Source organism: Alosa pseudoharengus, unplaced genomic scaffold, assembly GCF_046254945.1.
Source record: "Alosa pseudoharengus isolate Yale_2024_CS ecotype anadromous, Long Island Sound unplaced genomic scaffold, YU_APseudo_1.1 YU_APseudo_1.1_scf_22, whole genome shotgun sequence".
Lineage (NCBI taxonomy): Eukaryota > Metazoa > Chordata > Actinopteri > Clupeiformes > Clupeidae > Alosa > Alosa pseudoharengus.
The window spans coordinates 29,040,667-29,060,109 of record NW_027468680.1 but is presented as its reverse complement, the minus strand read 5'-3'; positions in this window follow the sequence as shown (position 1 = coordinate 29,060,109).

The window sequence follows — 19,443 nt, the reverse complement described above, 5'->3', positions numbered from 1 at the left end:
GTGGTAGACAACAGATAACAGCACAGATATGCAGTACTTCTCTACTGAGGGCTGTCAGACTTGCCTGAGCCAATCAACATCTGAAGCAAGAGGTGTCCTTATTAGGTCATATCATGGTCCCTCTATCAAATGTGCTTATAGTTCTTTTTCTTCTTCTTCAATGGGACCGGCCCTGATAGTGTTGAACATGCTGTAAGTGTACAGAAATGTTGGGCTTCACCAAAGAATGGTCACTGTCAAATATTACAATGGACAATGCTCATCTAATAACAATTAGTGGAGGTAGCCAACTAGAGTGGACCAGGCACATTAAACTCTTACTCCGGCCATATAAGGAACTGTGCTGTGGATGTTCTGCGTGATGTTCTGCTCAGCACGAGCATTTACTCACTTGTGTGCAATAAAACATGTTTATTGCAGTATAGTGGATGAAGTCATCTTCAGTCAGTTTATGCACCATGACAATCTATCAGAAACAACAGGCAATATTGGTCTGATAGAGACTAGCTAAAGTTTGATTTTTTGGCTGCAACATACACATTTCTCATTGTTGATGTAAAAGAGACTCTGTTAGACACATGGTTATTTAGTACACCGTGGTGTTGTGTGTTAATGGTCTAGCCAACTTGTCTATGACCCTACCCCTCCAGACCAGTCATCCCTGGCACAGAGCAAATCATAGGTTTGATCGGTGACAGGATATTGATCAGACACCCAGTCACTTGCTAGACTAATTAGAAAAGCCTTCACAATTTCTTCAAAAGGGAGAGTGTGCACATGCAACATGCAGAGAGGCTACACATTTCAATAGGCTTTATCTCAGCAGCTGAGTAAAAGGGCAACATTAGTCTGTAGTAGCTATTTGTTTGTGCGTTCCCAGGCTTTGTTTGTGGTGCTAAACATAAACTACATATGATTCAAAATTCTATTTCAGCAGTTTATTTTTGGCCAAGTCGAAACCAAACATGTCAAAATTGCTCAGGGCATCTCTGAGAGAGAAAAGCACATTAAAAACTCTTCTGTGGCACCCGCTGGCATTTTGTTCCCTATGATGCCTGTGCCATGGGCCACCCCTGCTCTTCAAAGTGCCCAAATTAACCGAGTCCTCAACATAGGGCAATCCACAGATGCCCACAGCTGAGGGTGAGAGGGAGGGGTTAGACGGGAACTGAATGGGCTCCCCAACATAAACATACACACACACACACACACATATAGACACGCACACACATCTTCCTGTCTGCAGACCGTGACAGCGCCCATGCTGCGTGCTTTCGGAAACTGGATACAAGCGCTGAAACGCCTCAGCACATGAGAGCTGAGGTGTTGATTTCTCACCGTAACCAACGATGGCCCGAGTGCACTGGGGCCAGTAAACGGAGCTGTTTCATAGGGCCCACGCTTGATGAAGAACCAGGCTCCTCGTTTTACGGTCGAAGCTAAAAAAAAAAAAACACGGAGCCATATAATTCCGTCCTGAGCTCCAAGCCTGGGTACGCGCTGTGGTTCAGCTGCACAAAGTGGCCCCGCGGGGCTTCCGTAGCTGAGGACGTCTGTGGAGCACTGAAGCAGAGAGAACACAGGGGAGGCGTCCAGAAGAGGAGAGTGCCCGGCCACAGCTTTCCTGGTGTGCGTGGTGGCAAACGTCTTGGACTGGAAAAAGTCTGTCAGTCACACAGACAGTCACGCAGACAACTGAACATGGCAAGGGCCAGGAGACCGAAAGGACGAAATGCGACAAACCAGAGATGGAAAAGTAACCCACCACAAACTCACACACACACACTCACACACACACACCTACTTTGAGCATATGCCAGTTGACAGGGAGACCAGACAAGCCACACCAATGAATGTCAAAGAGACACACACACAGGCCCACTCACACAAATATCTTTGCCAGGGTTATGCTGAAAATATAACAAGGAATAGAACATTTATAGACCTAGAAAATCCACACAGAGGCTCTGTGTTTACTCTGTATTTAGGGCCGGTGCAAGAGAAACACAATCATACCCATGATCATACCACATATCCACGGGAGAATGGGTGTGTCGTACTTTCATCCAACAATGACATGTCAGATCCAATACCAACATAAAGGATTCTGTGGTCAAATGGTATTTGGAGGTTTAATTGCAGCTATTCTAATCTGTAGACTGCTTGGATTGTCCATTTGCAATGGACCCCAAGTCAATTAGCATGGCCTTGATCAGTTTTCTGAAAGGTCAAGCAGCATGCATTGATCACTGGAGCAGCAGTGAAGCTGGCCACCTTTGTTCTATGCACACATTTATGACCCTGTGCTTAACATGACACGTGTATTTACATTCACATCAATAAAAATGTTCCATTTTTTACATTTAGAAAAATCTGTAAAATGCCATACAGATGCACACACATGGAAGGGCATATATATATATATATACTGATATCAAATGTGATTCAGAACAGCAGACGGCATCCGTGCCTTTTGCTAAAAGCTACAAGAGCCTTGGACTCCCCCATAAACAAGGCTGATGGAAACAGCATGTCCGCGTCCGCACCGCTCTGCTCTGGGAAACCAGACCCAGACCTGCGTGAACAACGAAACCCACCCGGCCGCCACCATCCTCGGCTTTCAACCTCCGCCAGCTCCAGGCCTCGCGCTAGCTCCACTCTGGTGGTTGCGTATAACACCGCTCTCAGATCACCGCGCGCCAGATGAGTTCCTCCTCCGTGGAGCCGCTCCCTCCGCTCCCAGCCGTCAATGTCGTATCCCCCAGCTGTCACCCCGACATAGCCACAACATCAACTATAAACTGAGGGAGGCCGCCATCACATCAAGGCTACAGCCACAGCTGCACCCTTTATAGATACACTTCACAAGCCATGTCTTTTTGAGAGAGATATCAAGGAGCAGTCATGCTCAGTTGATAGCAGTCATGGAAAACCCCTTTGTGAGAGAAATCCAGCATGGTGTGCTCGAAGTCTATCCTGACTGTCTGCTGCCTGAAACCGAGGACTTGGGCCGCATTATTGTATCCTCTATAAAGAAATCCTATCAGAGTCACATCATAAACGGTAAATCTTTTCTATATGGGCAAAAGGCTATCACCACAATTCAATTGTGAACAATTGTTATAACAGCCACTTTATGAAAATGTGTACAGAGTCTGCACCCATAGTATGAAACGGCTAAAGATGTCGTTATTGGGCACTCTAGAAAAACGCAGAGATGTCAGCCTCCACCCCACAGTACTGGGCATTTAAACTCACACACCCATTCAAAGTAGACCAAGTGAAGCCTTCATCCTTGAGGAGCAGAAGGGCCGACTTCACTCTTAATGCGTAAAGTGTTCTGCCAGAGGTCTGCTCTTACTGCGCCTACTTAATACCACAGGCTGGGGCTAATGGAGGCCCAAAAGCCATTAGGACTCCGGCCTCTTTCCCACCACTGCCAGGCCTCTGTGTATGTGTGTGTCTGCTTAGGCTAAGCTCCAGGGCTAATCAATAGGGGAGGGCTCTGCTCTTCCTTGAGTGTTAATTTTAAACGAGATGACTTCCATTACAATTACAGACCCTGGCGAGTAAATGGAGCACCTCTGGAGTCAGAGCAACAGACTTGATGGAAAATAACGACGGGAGGCTGGCAGGAGGAGTTGTAATGCAACGAGTGCAAAGGAGCAGAGGGATGGGAAGTTACAACTGATCCTGAGCCGCCCGTTTCACGCACACCGTCACAACATATCTTTTGTTAAATGCTCCATTACAAATCATTTGTTTTATCTCTGTGATGTAGTCTATTGTACAAGATTGCCTTCACCTGAATTTTAGTTTGGACTTCCTAATGCTAACTCTCATCCACTAGCCAGGCTAAGCTCCAGCTTTCAGGTCTGCCTTCTGACAATTGATTTCTGCCACGCTCAGCTAAAACACATGAAACAAAAATACACGGGCAGCTAGAGAAACACAAAGCCTATCTTTAGTCTAGTCAAGTGGTCTGATCAACCGAGGAGCCGGGGCAAGTTTTCACTATGGAAACACACAGCAGCCATACAGTAACGCAGAGCCATAGCTGTACAGTGGAAATGTGTTTTTTTTTTTTGGGGGGGGGGGGGGGGGGGCAGACCGTTTGCCTTTAATAGTTCTGGCCTCTGCAGTAGCTGGCGCAAAATGAAAGCAGGCAAGTTTGAGATGGATGGCAGACCCCGCACTTCAAAGACCTCTTTTCCTCTTGGTGTGCCACGGGCCTGAAAAAGGGGGACCTGCTACTTCACTTAAGCACACAGAAGCCCACCCGCTCACGCACACACACACACACACACAGGCCCACACCCCTCCATCCCCAAAAGGATGGACAGAGTCAATATAACAAAATACAGACCTCACAGAAAGCATGCAAAAATCAACACTGGAACATTACACATGCAAAAAACCTTGTACACATAGGCGTCCTTGATGTCGATCCCTGACAAACCCCTCCTAAAACCACTACTTACCTCCAGTTACAAACACAACACCATCTCTCTGACTTTCTCTCTCTCTCTCTCTCTCTCTTGCATCCTTCAGTAATGACAACCATCCTGAATGAATTTCCTTGAGAGCTTCCTCCTGCTGCTGGCTTGCCGTGAAGTGAGCTCCCCCTTGTGGTAATAATGTGTAATGGCTGACCAGACCACTTCCCACCCCAGCGTTGGGGTCTCTGTCCTCAGCCACAGGCCTAAGGAGACCCAGAGGGTGGCAGCCCAGGCCCAGAGCCACAGCCACCACAGCCCTGCCACACTCCGCCGGTCTGGGCCCATTCCCCTGCCTGGCGCCCCACCACACTGCACGAGCCCTGCGCCCACACTCTAATGAGTGCGAAAATAAACTATTCACACACAAACCACCTCGCCCCCATGCTTTATAGCTGAGGGGAAGAGTGTAATCCTCAGGCTCAGAGCTCTTGCAGTGGTGTGGCGTAAAATGAAACTTGATCTGCGATGAATTGTCTACTATTCAAGATGCAGTCCAGTGGCTAACCAAAAAACCCTTCCAATTTACTTCCAATTATTTTGTGATGCAATTGTCACACTGCTTGTGCCTGATTCGTCTCTTCATTCATGCTGCTCACATGCTCACCTGTTTAATCTCTCCATAAACTACTAACTTCTTAATATCAATTAACCTTCAAACCCAACCCCTTCAAGTGCACATCTGGTCACTGAGGCAATTAAGTTCCACCAGATCCTTTAACCTGGACACTGCACCAGGACAGTATTCATGTGTTTGAGCCATTAGGCATGGTTGCATCTTGAACTAAAACTGGATTCGTTTGCAGAAAACCTACCAAGGCGAGACAGAGTTTAAAATAGAGAAATCCTAACCCAGACTATAAGACCTGCAAACCAGCCATGTACCATGCATGAGGTGGATGACAGAGGCCAACCTTGTTTAAGGACCCAAACACGCGGTGAGCTTTGCAGACATCATGTTTCTTCAAGGAAATGTCGGATGCCAACTTTTTTTCCATCCTCTTTCTTCCGCGTTAAAGCCAATAGCTCCTGAAGATGTATAGGGCAGATAAAATAAATGGAAAGCATTGGGGAACCAGTGGATTTACAGTACCGTAGTCATGGAGGAATATTTCTGCCCCCGACGTCTTCCAAGAACAACAACACTCCACCTGGCAGCCTTGCCAGAAAGGCCCACTTTGGAGTCTCGTGTGGGTTCATACATGTAAGGGGGGCCAGGGAGCATATTTCACTCGGGCAGCCAGCAACTGTACAGAGGGAAGAGAACACTGCCCTTTCTAACTCAGCTTGTGGTACATGTCAACTGTAAATACGCCTTGACATCAGTAAGAAATACTGGCTGTTAAAAAGAGCTTGGGCATAATAACATTTGCCCGAGAAAAAAAAAGTTTAATTTAGACTGTCCTCCATGAATAAAGAAAGCCCACATCTGTGGTGCAAAATGGTGTCAGTTTTGCTTTTTCCTGCTACTTGTGACAAAGGATGAAGCAGGCCATGTTAATAATAGCAGGCCTACTTCCAATATTTTCCTGCACAAATCTAGATGATCAAGTTATTGCACAGAAATGCTAGATATATGTTATAGATATACATGTAATTCATATAAATTAAACCCAATGTAATATTAGTACAATACAACTAATAAACCATCAAGGTAAGCAGCCAGACTGGAGGAGAACAAGCTGCTAGTCTAGTTGGTCCAGTTAAACAGAACTGAGTAAGATGGAGGAGGGATGACCAGACTGCACTGCATAGGTCTCCCAGGTGGGCCTCTGTGTACCTCTGTGCTGAGCACTTAACAAGGACAAATATTTGTCCAGCTGCATAAATGGACGTTATGCTAAATGTGTCAAATCAAAACAGGGATTATGTTATGCATTTTGAATGGGAGACATATCATGGCTGTCAATATCCCTGACACATTTTGACCTCAGGAATAAGGTAATGAAGATTATTTAAGAAGTTCAGATCAAGTCCAATTGTGACACACCATGCCTAGGTCAAAGAGTCAGCCTTTCAAGGCTTCTGAACTGATTTGGATTGATACTGCATCACAAATGTCAGGGGAAAAACAATAAGCACAAACCCTCCCTCAGAAAGAGATTAACGGCATTTGAGGAGAAAACAAGGGAGGGATTGACTGCAGGCACTAATTCTATTTGAAACATTTTTGCAGATAAAAGATAAAGATTTTAGAAACCTATACCTCAGCTCGTTCGGATCGCATGTGAACCTTCCACCTCAAAGCCCTCCACTCAACCTCATGATTTACTCGAGGATGCATCAGATAAAGCGTTTCTGTTGAAGCTGTCTCAAAAGATGGCTTATGCATTGTGGTTGATAATAAATACACATGGTGTGTGTGATGCTTGTAAATCATCTTTGATGTGGACATTTTTGCACCAGGCACCATTATGGGACTGTGGTGGCATTCAGGCCTGAGCGGTGAAAAAAGTAGGCTCAGCTGATGTGGCGAAGTGAAAAGTTCAGTTCCCTGAAGAAAGTTCAGTTGGGGGAGAAAATGACTTACCTCACTAAACTGTCTTTTCTATAAAAACAATAGAAATATTCATCTTTTTTTAGACATGAATATGGCCCATTTAGGGATATTTTTGTGTTTTACCCCCTCAGTCACTTCCAGTAGTCCCCTCCTTTTGAACATCAAATAATTTGAAATACAGTGAATGTCTATATCCACAACAGATAACCTAAAATATTACCACATCTTCTTACAAGACTGTCCTCTCCCGTGGACAATCCATGAACTTCTTAGCTGTGCTTTTGTTTTGTCCTGATTTCTAACCTCAGAGCTGCATGCAATGTGTCTCTTTATGTTTATAGTTGATTTGTCCTCCAAAGCATGGGGCATGGGGGTCTTACGGGAACAGGCGGCTGTTTCCTCAGAATCACAGAGGAATGTCTAAGACCGAAAGAGATACTTTAATCACACTGTGCCACCAGGCAGGAAAACATCTACCCTGTGATGGCTTAGCATATGGAAGAGCCTAGTGCTTAACATGAAGGATTTCCAGTAGAGCTTCAAAGAGTGACTGAGCGTTTTGTTGCATCTTTCATTTCATTGAATTCTGCTTTGGGAACAATTTAGCATCAAGCATGCATATCTTTACTGCAATGAAAGCAATTTGGAGAGTGCTGCATCCCTCTGGAGACAATGTAATATAATACGGAACTTTAAAAGATCCAAAGGACAAAACTTTGAAAAGTCATGACCAAAACCACCATCGCAACATTGGTCAGGTGGATTGTACAAGAGCAAAATTTCTTAGTTCTTATTCCAGACGTCCACCACTGGAACTAGAGTGATCTGCCACTAGAGGGAGGACTGATTGACTCTCCGTTGTGGGGATTTCTTCATTAGTAATCCCTACTCCATGACACTTGTCACAAGGCAGATTTCTTTTTCATATAGGCGACAAACCATTTTTGTCATAGTGACAAGTGACATTTAATGGCATAATGACAAGTAATATGATGACATGACATGTAAAATACGGCACACTGTATACGGAGCCTGGGGAGGTGTCATTGCAATATATTTTGGTATATTGAGAGAATGTGTGCTCATTTAGCTAATGAGCGCACTATTTAGTAAAACATGCACACTATTTAGTAATACGAACGCACATTTTCTGGATATGCACAAAGAAATATCTTGCAATGACCCCAGGGTTCCGTATATAGGACCAAGCTAGACAGCCAATATTTTCACATTTAGACAACTTAGTTTAAATATTTCCATGAAAGATTAATAGGCTGAACAACTTCTTAGGAAATAAGGAGTAGGTCAACCCCTTAGAATTTAAAAAATATATATCCAAGTATTTTGATTGTCAGTTTTGACTTTACTTCACCCTTGATTTACAGTGCCTGTTCAGACACAAAGGCAACAATTTTGGCATCTGTGCCATATGACTAAAGTGACACAGCCCTGATTCATCTCTACTCTGAGTTCTAAATAGAATTTTATAAATCACTACTCTCATTGCCATAGCATGTTGTGCACCACATCCATACAACGCCTCGGGGAGGTGTTACAGGTCATCCCATCGTATTCTATTTATATTTATAAAATGTACATACTGTAATTACACTTACACATAGCCATATTCTACTGCTCTTTATACTGTACTGCACACACACACATTTTTCTACTATGTAGGCTAAATAAGTATTGAATGTGTCAACATTTTTTTCAGTAAGTATACTTCCAATGAGAAACTAATCAGTACAGTGATTTTGGCCCATTCTTTTAAACAGATATTTTAATATTGAAGATTACAGGGGTCCCTCTTGTGAATCCTGATCTTTAGTTAACTTCCAAAACTGTTCCATTGGATTAAATCAGGGCCTTGATTTCCTTTCTCTGAAATCAATTGAGAGTTTCCTTTGCTGAATGCTTGGATCATTGTCCTGCAGGAAGGTCTAGCCATGTCTCATTCTCATCATTCTGGTGAATGGCAAGATTCTCCCAGAACAAAATGACTCCATTCATCATTCCTTCAACTGTATGAAGTCTGCCAGTACCATGAGATGAAAAACAGCCCCACACCATGATGCCTCCAACTCCAAACCTCACTGTTGGTATGGTATTTTTAGGGAGATGCATAGTGCCATTTCTCCTCCAAATATGGTGTGTAGTATGACATCCAAAAAGTTCCATTTTGCTCTTGCCTACTTGACCAAAATACATCCTCTCAGTATTTCATAGGCTTGTCCAAATGTTGTGTAGCAAACTTTCAATGAGCTTCGACATGTTTTTCTTTTGTAATGTAGTCATGTGGGGTAAGCGTGCATAGAGGCCATAGCGGTGGAGTGCATTGCCTATGATTTTCTCTGTAACAATTGTACCTGCTGCCTCCAAGTCTTTCTGGAGCTTTCTCCGAGTGGTCCTTGGCTCTTGGGCTACTCTTCTGACTTCTGACTTCCTGGTCAGAAATCTTGCGAGGAGATCCTGTGCATGGCTGATGATGCAGTGATGTTCCTTCCACTTGCAGATAATGGCTCAAATACTGCTTACTGGATGATTCTGAAGTTTTGAAATGCATCTGTAACCAGTTCCATTGATATGTTTTGCAACAGTAATTTTGCAAAGGTCTTGGGAGCTCTTTGCTTTTACTCATTATGAAATGTTTCTTGTGTGACACCTTGGTAACGAAAAAACTTTTTATAGCCTATCAATATGTACTAACAGAGCTTATATTAATTTGCATAGATAGGAGGGATAATTACTCTCTAACTACTTATAGATTCCAGCTCGTTTGCCATTACTTGCCTTTGTGTACTGCTTTTTCTTAGCGTGTTCAATTCTTTTTTAATATGTGTGAATTACCTAAGTTAATATTAATCTCTGGTGAAAATTTCGTGCAAATAGCCTCATTGGAAGTATACTTACTGAAAAAAATACTTATTTCCGCCGCTGTATCTGTCTACTGTTCATTCTGAATATACATATTTATTCTGTTTTTATAATGTTACTGTAAATACACTGCATATATCTATGTACTACTCTTATAATGTTACTGCTACTACACTGCACATATTTGTCCATGTTGTTCATAGTGCATATCCATTCTGCTTTTATAAGGTGCTAATATACTGCACATATATTACTGTAAACCATACCACTTTCTTAACTGTATATTACTGTCTGCACTGCACTATATGTCTTATGCTGTTTATACTGCACCACCTGTCTATACTGTTTATATCACATTGCACTTTTCTGCTTCTTTCCACTTCTTGATTAGATGCTGAATTTCATTGTCTCTGTACTTGTACTCTGCACAATGACAATAAAGTTGAATCTAATCCATCTAATCTAAGCTGGCCAAACAACCACATTGATCTGGAATTAGCCATGGACAAATGGCCTGTCCCTTACAAAAATAACTGCAGTTATTGGACAGTTAATGCAGTTGCATTTTTTAATGCAGTTATACTGCACATTTTTTGTAGCCTACAATAATATCGCCAATATGTCCAAAATATTGCATTTCCTGATAGGAACTGGGGGCAGCCGTGGCTTACTGGTTAGCGCTTCGGACTTGTTACTGGAGGGTTGCCGGTTCGAACCCCGACCAGTAGGCACGGCTGAACCCCTCACTGCTGTTGTTGCAGGCAGCTCACTGCGCCGGGTTTAGTGTGTGCTTCACTTCACTGTGTGCTGAGTGTGTTTCACTAATTCATGGATTGGGATAAATGCAGAGACCAAATTTCCCTCACGGGATCAAAAGAGTATATATACTTATTAATTCTTCCCAAACAGCAACTTTGATACTCTGAAAACAGCTTTTTTTGACACTTTACGTAGCCCTAGTTATTTCATTAAGGGGTAGGCCAACCATGAAAATAAAGATTTATCTGACAATAAACCAAAACCATGTCCAGAACCACGACCCTGGTGTTCAGGATATTGTTGTTAACCATACTATAACCATTGTCTGCAGTAGGCCTACTCTATCTTTAATTGAAATGAGCTAGGCTATTTTTCACCACTAGAGGGCGTCCAAACACAATGTTCAACATAGCCATACGGCTCATGTAGGCTACGGCTCTAATGATAAAAAGACCAGGGCAAAACTCCAGACTCTCGAATCCTAAATTATGTCTTTAAAAGTCATTATTAACCTTTTACACTACTTTCAACACTGAAATTGGTACCTATCGCTCAAAACTAATTTGGCGCGAGAAATTCCACCACATATGAACACTAGAGATGGCCCTCTTTTATGACACCATCCCATGAGCAATTCCATTAGATAAAATTGGCATTTAATTAAATGTAAAAGTCATAATTATTCATTTTTGACACTGCTTTCATCACTGGAATAGGTCCGTATAACTCAAAACTAATTTGGCGCGAGAAATTCCACCACATATGAATAGAGTATCTCCTCGTTCATGCAGCATGGTTATGGTTATGGTTGTAGGATTTAGCAGATGCTTTTGTCCAAAGCGACATACAAATACAATACAATTAACAGTTAACAGTAAACTGTTTGGTTGGTAAGACTACATTAAGGACAATAGCAATAATAACGGATAAGAAACGCTTAATAAGCTAAATGCATGTTGAATGAGGATGACATTCCGTAGGCTTGCTATGACTGTCCATCTGAATTTCAGAATATGCCCCCTGAAAGCATAGACATAATAAACATAGACGTTGCATTGGCTGCTGGAAACGAGAAATGCGGCCGCCATCTTGGACCGGTCATACTTCTCGTTGCGTTGCAGCAGAAGACACAAGATGCCAGCCCTGTGCAGCATGTTCCTGCTCAAATCGGCGGACCATGCAAACAGGGCTCGGGGGATTTACTTTTCACAAGTAAGATTTAACATGGCCGTACTAATGGTTGTATTTTGTGAATAGGATATTACCAGAGAGTTAAGAAGGAGCAAGGATCTTTGATATTACTGTATGAGAATCGTAGCCAGCTAGCTAGGCTGTTTACTCGGTGTTCACCCGGCTATGAACTGAGACTTGATAAGTCATATTCCATAACACTGACTTAAATTACAACTGACACAAAAAGTCTATTGTAGAAATAAATCATACTAGATTTGGCCGGCGAATTTTACACAAGTGGCACAGACTGTAGCCTATTATTGGGCAATCGCTAGCTGCTACTTGTAGCCTAAGCGTGTTGGTAGCCTAGCTTCAAGGGACACCAGGCAACGTTTTCATGTTAATTAATCATCTTCGTAAGTCGGTATATGGTTAATGACTCATTACGGGGCGAATGAAGGCTCTCTCGCCCGCCCCTACTGCCTGTAGGAAGAATATCCCTCTTGCAAGTTCGGTGTATCCTACCCGCCGACTGAAGCAGGATCAGTTTACTGCACAGAGGCAGGCTAACGAAACGCTAGAGATTGTTGCAAACGTGTGTATAATGGCAGAGCCGGCGAAGAAGCAGCGAAAACCCTTGACGGAAGATGCAAAGAAAAGGAAAAGAGCTTCAGACTGAGCGAGGGGGAGTTTCGTAAAGAAAAAGCATCAGGCTTGCCTGGTGTCCCTTTCACTATTTCCTGAATAAAGTAACTTTTCAATAGCTTAACTTCTTTATTTATCAAGTAGCTTAGCCACACAAGCTACACTTTTCTTGTCATGTGTAATTGGCACAATTTAAAGATGAACTGAACTGGAATTTGAAGTAAAGGTGATATAACAGATGTATTTTATTTCTTCTCATTGGTACAATGATTAAAATGGCTGAATTTATTAAAAGGGATAAAATTGTACGTTGAAAGTGGTGTTGTTGTTACACGGGCGCCGCCATGTTGGATTTCAACAATCGGCTACGTCACTGGCATGGTAAGCTACTCTGCACTAGCACTAGCAGCCATAGCAGATAATGAGTCTGAGGCTAGCTGACATGGCTGAGGAAACTAACATTAGGCCTAGCTGAGTTACATATTGGCCATAAGCCATTTATCATAGGCTAGCCTACATCACAAAATCTCATACAAAATGAAACCAAACTAGTGAAACAAAGGCGAACACTTTAACAGGGGAAATTAATTGGGCATGAATCATACTGAACGCTATTTTGTCAATGAGCAGAAACACACACGACATTCAAATTATTGATAAGATGTGCACTATGGAAACTGGTCTGTAACTTTGGACGAATAAATGCCATTGACTTGCCATATCCTGACTTAAAAAACCCTTTTCTTGCTTACTTTATCGCAAACTCGGTGGGGCAGCTTGTAGTCTTTTTCAATTCATAGAAGGGCGAGCCCACAGTCTATGTGCCATGGAGCCTAAGTTTCAACTTCGGCTTCGTTCACCCAATGCAGTCACTGGTCGCAATTACAAAGTCCGGGAAGGTTCGTTCAATCGTTTAAAGTTTTAAGTGCAGTAGCCTATCTGTCCCCTTTGGAATAATATCTCGAAGTAGCCTCAGATGAGGTCCAGTGTTAGATAGGCTACCATACGATCCAACCTAGGAAAGGGCTAGCAGCTAAACACCTTGGAAACACTCTTATGTCAAGCTCCACAAGCTAGCACTCCGACCATAGAGAGTATAAACCATGACTCCGACGATATCACAGATCGATAATAATGCTTTTACTAGCTGGTAACAGCGGGTCTGTAAACAGAATCCAATGTCCCTTTCTACTCACCCTGAAGCCAGTTGTTCACCGTTTCAGGGCAGATTGTTGATGCGAGGGAGTTTAACTCGCCGTGCTGCTTTCCAAGAGACTCGTGCAATATCAACATCCACAAGGTAAAAATCTGCAAACTCTCCACTAACGTTAGCCTAAAATAAACGGCAAACTCGTGTATCTTCCGTGTATCTGGGGTCAACTTGGGGTAACAAAGTTTTTAACAGTTTCAAGGGAGGGAGAGAGAGCCGTGTGAGTTGCTGTTACGAGTGCCAGTAGTCCATACTGCGTTAGCCTACATTGCCGTGACAATGCGTGTTATATAGCTTATTTGTATATGCACCGTAGCCTTCGCATAGGCCTAATGTAGTGGTGGTGAGTGAGTATGCAGTTGTGTGGAGGATGTACAGTAGGCAATGTGTGTGTGTGAGGGATGGAGGGAGACAGAGAGACAGCGTGCGTGTTGCTGTCTCAAGCGCCCCTCGTCCAGTTTTCTACATGACCTGTAGGCTAGGTCTACAGTAGCCTATGTTGTGCCGCACAAAATGTATCTATGTTGTACATTGCACAAAATGTATACCCCCCGAAATAAACACATACATAAATAAACTAGGGCTGTCAATCGATTAAAAAAGTTAATCTAATTAATTACATACTCTGTGATTAATTAATCTAAATTAATCGCATATATAATTTTTGCTGTGAAAGTATTTTAAATATTTAAATTCAAATGAATCATTGAATAATCAGCATTAGTGACATTAAAGTTCAAAAACTCTTTTATTATTATTTTCACTGTTCAAATAATGGCCATAATAATCTATGATATGACCTAAAATATGCTGAGGAAATAAATTCAAAAGTGCTTCGGGAAGAAGTTTTTTTTTCACATGAAAGGCATTTCAGGCCATAACCTAGGGGACACAATGAAAATAAATTAACACTCCCCTCAATGTCAACACTTGCAGACATTGCAAAGGACTTTATTTTCAACACTTTATTTTTATCAACACCATCAGGCCGTTTTTTAAAAGTAAATGTTCCAATCAATGATCCAGGCAGCACGTTTTCTTCTCTCTCCTTCATTTTACAGTCTAATTTTTACCGACTAGAACGGCTCGGGGTCAAAGGTCATACGGAATCGATTAATCTGCACAAATTTTTTTAATCAGTTATTTTTTCTCAAATTAATTAATCGAAATTAATCAGTTATTTTGACAGCCCTAAAATAAACATATTTTTCCCGTCACTTTGGCTTCCTTGAATATTTTCCCTACGTTTCGCCACTGCTTTGCAACAGATAGATTCCAGTGTCCATGCTCCGGCAGCGCCCACACAGTCATTTTCACCCAAATGATGCTACTGAAGGTTGAGCTGGAGCCTGAAACCCATCTAATGGTAGTCAAGACACTACAGGCCTGTCCCTCACAGGCTCAAATTTGTAACCCATGCCATTAAAATTACTAATTTTCGTGTATACATAATATGCTGCAGCTGTTGCCTATAGAACTTCTCAGGTCCTACCATGCCAGTGACGTCATTGAAACTGGCAGCGTTCTAATACTAACAAACGCAATTTTGGTGTTGCTTAAAAAAGGCTATGTATTGATTTTTTGTGTCATTTATTTTTAATTGTCATAATCAACACATTATCAATGTTGATTCTTTCAGTTCAGTTCGTCTTTAAAGTAGCTTCCTATGTAGAGAACTAGCCTACTGCTGTGTTTGTGTTACTAATACATTTGACTGGGTGGTAGTATTGTGTAGTGTTTTATTCATGGCAGAGTAACTGATCGTTTAGCTCACTACAATTTCGAAGTAGCTTGCCCAACACTGTATTATTCACATGTCATTTACCCTAACAAGAATAAGATGCCTCTCAAATTCCTTTCATTTATTTATTTTATATCTCCCCAGAACAACTGCCTTGCTCAAGGAGACTGTGAATGAACTGAATAGTCTCCTCACATCCCTGGAACTGAGGAAGGTGCAGCTCTTCATTGCAGTATTGCAGGGCATCTGCTACACTGTGACTGAATATTTGATTTATGAGCTCCACCTTCATCACCTGCATTCACCACTCTGTGTGCCATTTTCCCATCGTCTGGTTGACTCAGTCCTCTTTTATGGAGTTTACCCAGTTTCACTATGTACTGCTATCTTATTTGCCCACCTGCTGTCTGAAGCACTTTTTTTCTTAGCCAAAGTGTACCCAACCAATTTTAGCAAGGTGGGAACATACAAAATTACATGCACCAGTTATCGAAATCATAGAACCAACTGCATGACCGTAACCTCTGTCTCACTGAGCCTGTGAAGACACTCCCCGATTCTTTACTGATTGCAATGAACGGGGCTGATCTTAGCAGTTTCTAAAATGTTTCTTAATTCCTCTTTATTTAATCTCTTCATTGGGGCTGAAACCTTTCTGTGAACTGTGAACAGATGCTGTTGATGAACCCATTGACACTGTACAAGTGACAAGTCACCTTTTTGTCTTGAATTGATGAACTGTTACACTTACTATGCCAAACCAATGACTGTTTTTTAAAGCAGAATTCCGGTGTGATATTGACCTAAAGTGTGTTGAAACATGATACCGAGTGTGAACGTATGTCTCATAGCCCATCTCGGCTTGTCCCCTGCACTCCAAAATCTGGCGCTAGTTAGCCGATGCTACCAACAGCTTTTTCAATTGTGGTGCTTCGGCATCGGGCTATAGCTATGCAAATAAATCACTGTTTTACACCATTTACGAGGCTCAATGTATCTCCACACTTCATTGGTAGACTACCGAAGGCCCTGACATTTAAAACGAGACATTGAGAACTTTTAAAAAGCACTGGTAGTTTACTTACAAGACGATTTATACAGACAGTATCTTCACGAAGTTTAGCGTTTGCAGCCATCTTGAATTTAGTCACGATAAGTCGAGCGACGAGTAAGAATGAACAGATATGATAAGGGATCAGATTCCAAAAATAATTCAGTGGAAATGCATGGATTCCAGTTTCTTCCAGTAGCAGCAACTGGAATCCATGCATTTCCACAGAATTATTTTTGGAATCTGATCCCTTATCATACCTGTTCATTCTTACTCGTCGCTCGACTTATCGTGACTAAATTCAAGATGGCTGCAAACGCTAAATTTCGTGAAGATACTGTCTGTATAAATCGTCTTGTAAGTAAACTACCAGTGCTTTTTAAAAGTTCTCAATGTCTCGTTTTAAATGTCAGGGCCTTCGGTAGTCTACCAATGAAGTGTGGAGATACATTGAGCCTCGTAAATGGTGTAAAACAGTGATTTATTTGCATAGCTAGCCCGATGCCGAAGCACCACAATTGAAAAAGCTGTTGGTAGCATCGGCTAACTAGCGCCAGATTTTGGAGTGCAGGGGACAAGCCGAGATGGGCTATGAGACATACGTTCACACTCGGTATCATGTTTCAACACACTTTAGGTCAATATCACACCGGAATTCTCCTTTAAGGATCAGAAACAAACCTACAAACTTGCACTTTACAATATTTATGGAACTTGTCTAACAAATGCTGTTGATATTGAACCCAGTTACTCCATTTCCTTTACTTATGCCACACCAATGTCTGTTCATCAAACTTTATTTTTGATGGCACTGAACTGAAAATGTTAATGGATTTTTTCTGTCAATTTAACCCATTAAAACTTGTATCAAACCGGTTTCTGTCTATGCTGTCAAACATGGATTAGTTATGTTCCCAGTGTTTATATGTCATCACTTTATAATAAGTATATAAGTATATATACTCTTTTGATCCCGTGAGGGAAATTTGGTTTCTGCATTTATCCCAATCCGTGAATTAGTGAAACACACACAGCACACAGTGTACACACACAGTGAGGTGAAGCACACACTATTCCCGGCGCAGTGAGCTGCCTGCATCAACAGCGGCGCTCGGGGAGCAGTGAGGGGTTAGGTGCCTTGCTCAAGGGCACTTCAGCCGTGCCTACTGGTTGGGGTTCGAACCGGCAACCCTCCGGTAACAGCCGCTGCCCCAAATATATATTATTTCATATTATAATATATATTATAATAGATAATATATCATATATCAGAATATCCTATTACTATTAAGCCCACTATGAATATTAAAATACACACAACCATGTTTCCTGTATCATACAGCTTTTCTACTGGGAGGTTTACAACTTATTCTGTCAATTTATCCAAGTTTGTCACTAAACCACATAGGCCTACTTGGAATACCCCTCAGATGTCTGAATGATCTCACTTAAAGCCTGTGTTGCAGGTTAACCACCACTGTTGATTAATGGGTACATAAAGCACTCAATATATATATATATATATCATTTTTAAAAATGTCTCCAAATGGTGTTAAATGCCAGTTTTTGTTGTTCTATATTATACAGTCTATGGGCCAAACAGATTACACTGAGTGGAGTGGATGACCGGTCCAAGATGGCGGCTCCAAATCTCGTCAGAAGTAACAAGAGGCGAAACTCAATAGAACGCTCCAGAGCCATATAAAGGTAGAGTTGCGACAATGGGTGTTAAAAATTCCGTTGGTCACGTGGTTTGTGTAAACCTCAACTAGTTCCCGGAAGTGATTGACAATGGTAGGTAAGAATGCATTAAATAGGTTACTGTTCAATAGACAGAGCCACGATTTTGGGTAATTGACAGTCAATAAATGCATTGATATACAATATTTATAACACAGTGTAATTATTGTGTAAACTATGTAGTTATCCTACCATTAGGCCTACAACAATATTACATTAAATTCCAGACCTTATATCTTAGCCTGCTATATAAGGTGACCTTTTTTTCAAAATCAAGACGGGAGATTCTTTAGAAAACGCAATTGCATCCACCCCATAAGTGTATCTAAATTATCGCTATATAAAATAAATGACCTCTTACAGTGACTCAAAAAGTGAAGTGTTTTTGAGACTGCGTGTAGCCTACAAAAGCGCATGGAGCTCCTGTGAAGCTCGTTGCAACGAGGAACTGTAAAACAGCTAGTCTAACATTACTTGTTTGAGTTTTCTACCCCGCGTTTCCTCTGGTAGTCACTGATCTGAGCTAATGAGCGAATTACCTAGCCAAGCCTAGCCTATCGTCGCGGGACAATAAAAAAAAGTTTAAACGTTTTTTAACATCTCCAGTGTAATGGTGGGCATTCTAAGTTAACCGTAGCATTAGGCCTACCTATTAAGTAATGGTAATGCGAGTGATCATAATAAAATATAAAACGTGACATGTAAGTCCTTCGATAAATAACCAGGCTATGAACTCATAAACATGAACAGCATTTTGTCATCGTTTGTCATTCACCGTGCTGTGAACAGCATTAAGATGCTAGGCTAAAGAGCTTGAGATTCAGACAGGTGAGCACCTGGGAATGGTGTGCATCGTGTCAGAAAATAGCAATTTGATCAGTGATCATGCATCATCAGCGCAAGCTTGGTTTGAAACTTTCTGGGGATGGGGATTTTACACGATCCTTCATCACTGGGCTAGCCATCACTGGGCTAGTGTGCCCTGCTGTGTTAATATGACCGTGCTGATGCTAACAGCTGCAGCTCCCTCAAATCTAGATTCTCTCATGCATATTAGGCCAGCTTTTGCCAATGAAAATGAATGCAAAATTAAAAAAAACAGTCCTGCTCCTAACTGAAGAAACGTTTACGTTACCAACAATGTTAACAACAAACTCAGTTTCACTGTTGCAAGTACAAAGTTGGCTGTAAATATGCTTTGCCATATTAAATGTTAACGAACCAGCTAGCTTTGTGATAACAAAATCTTAC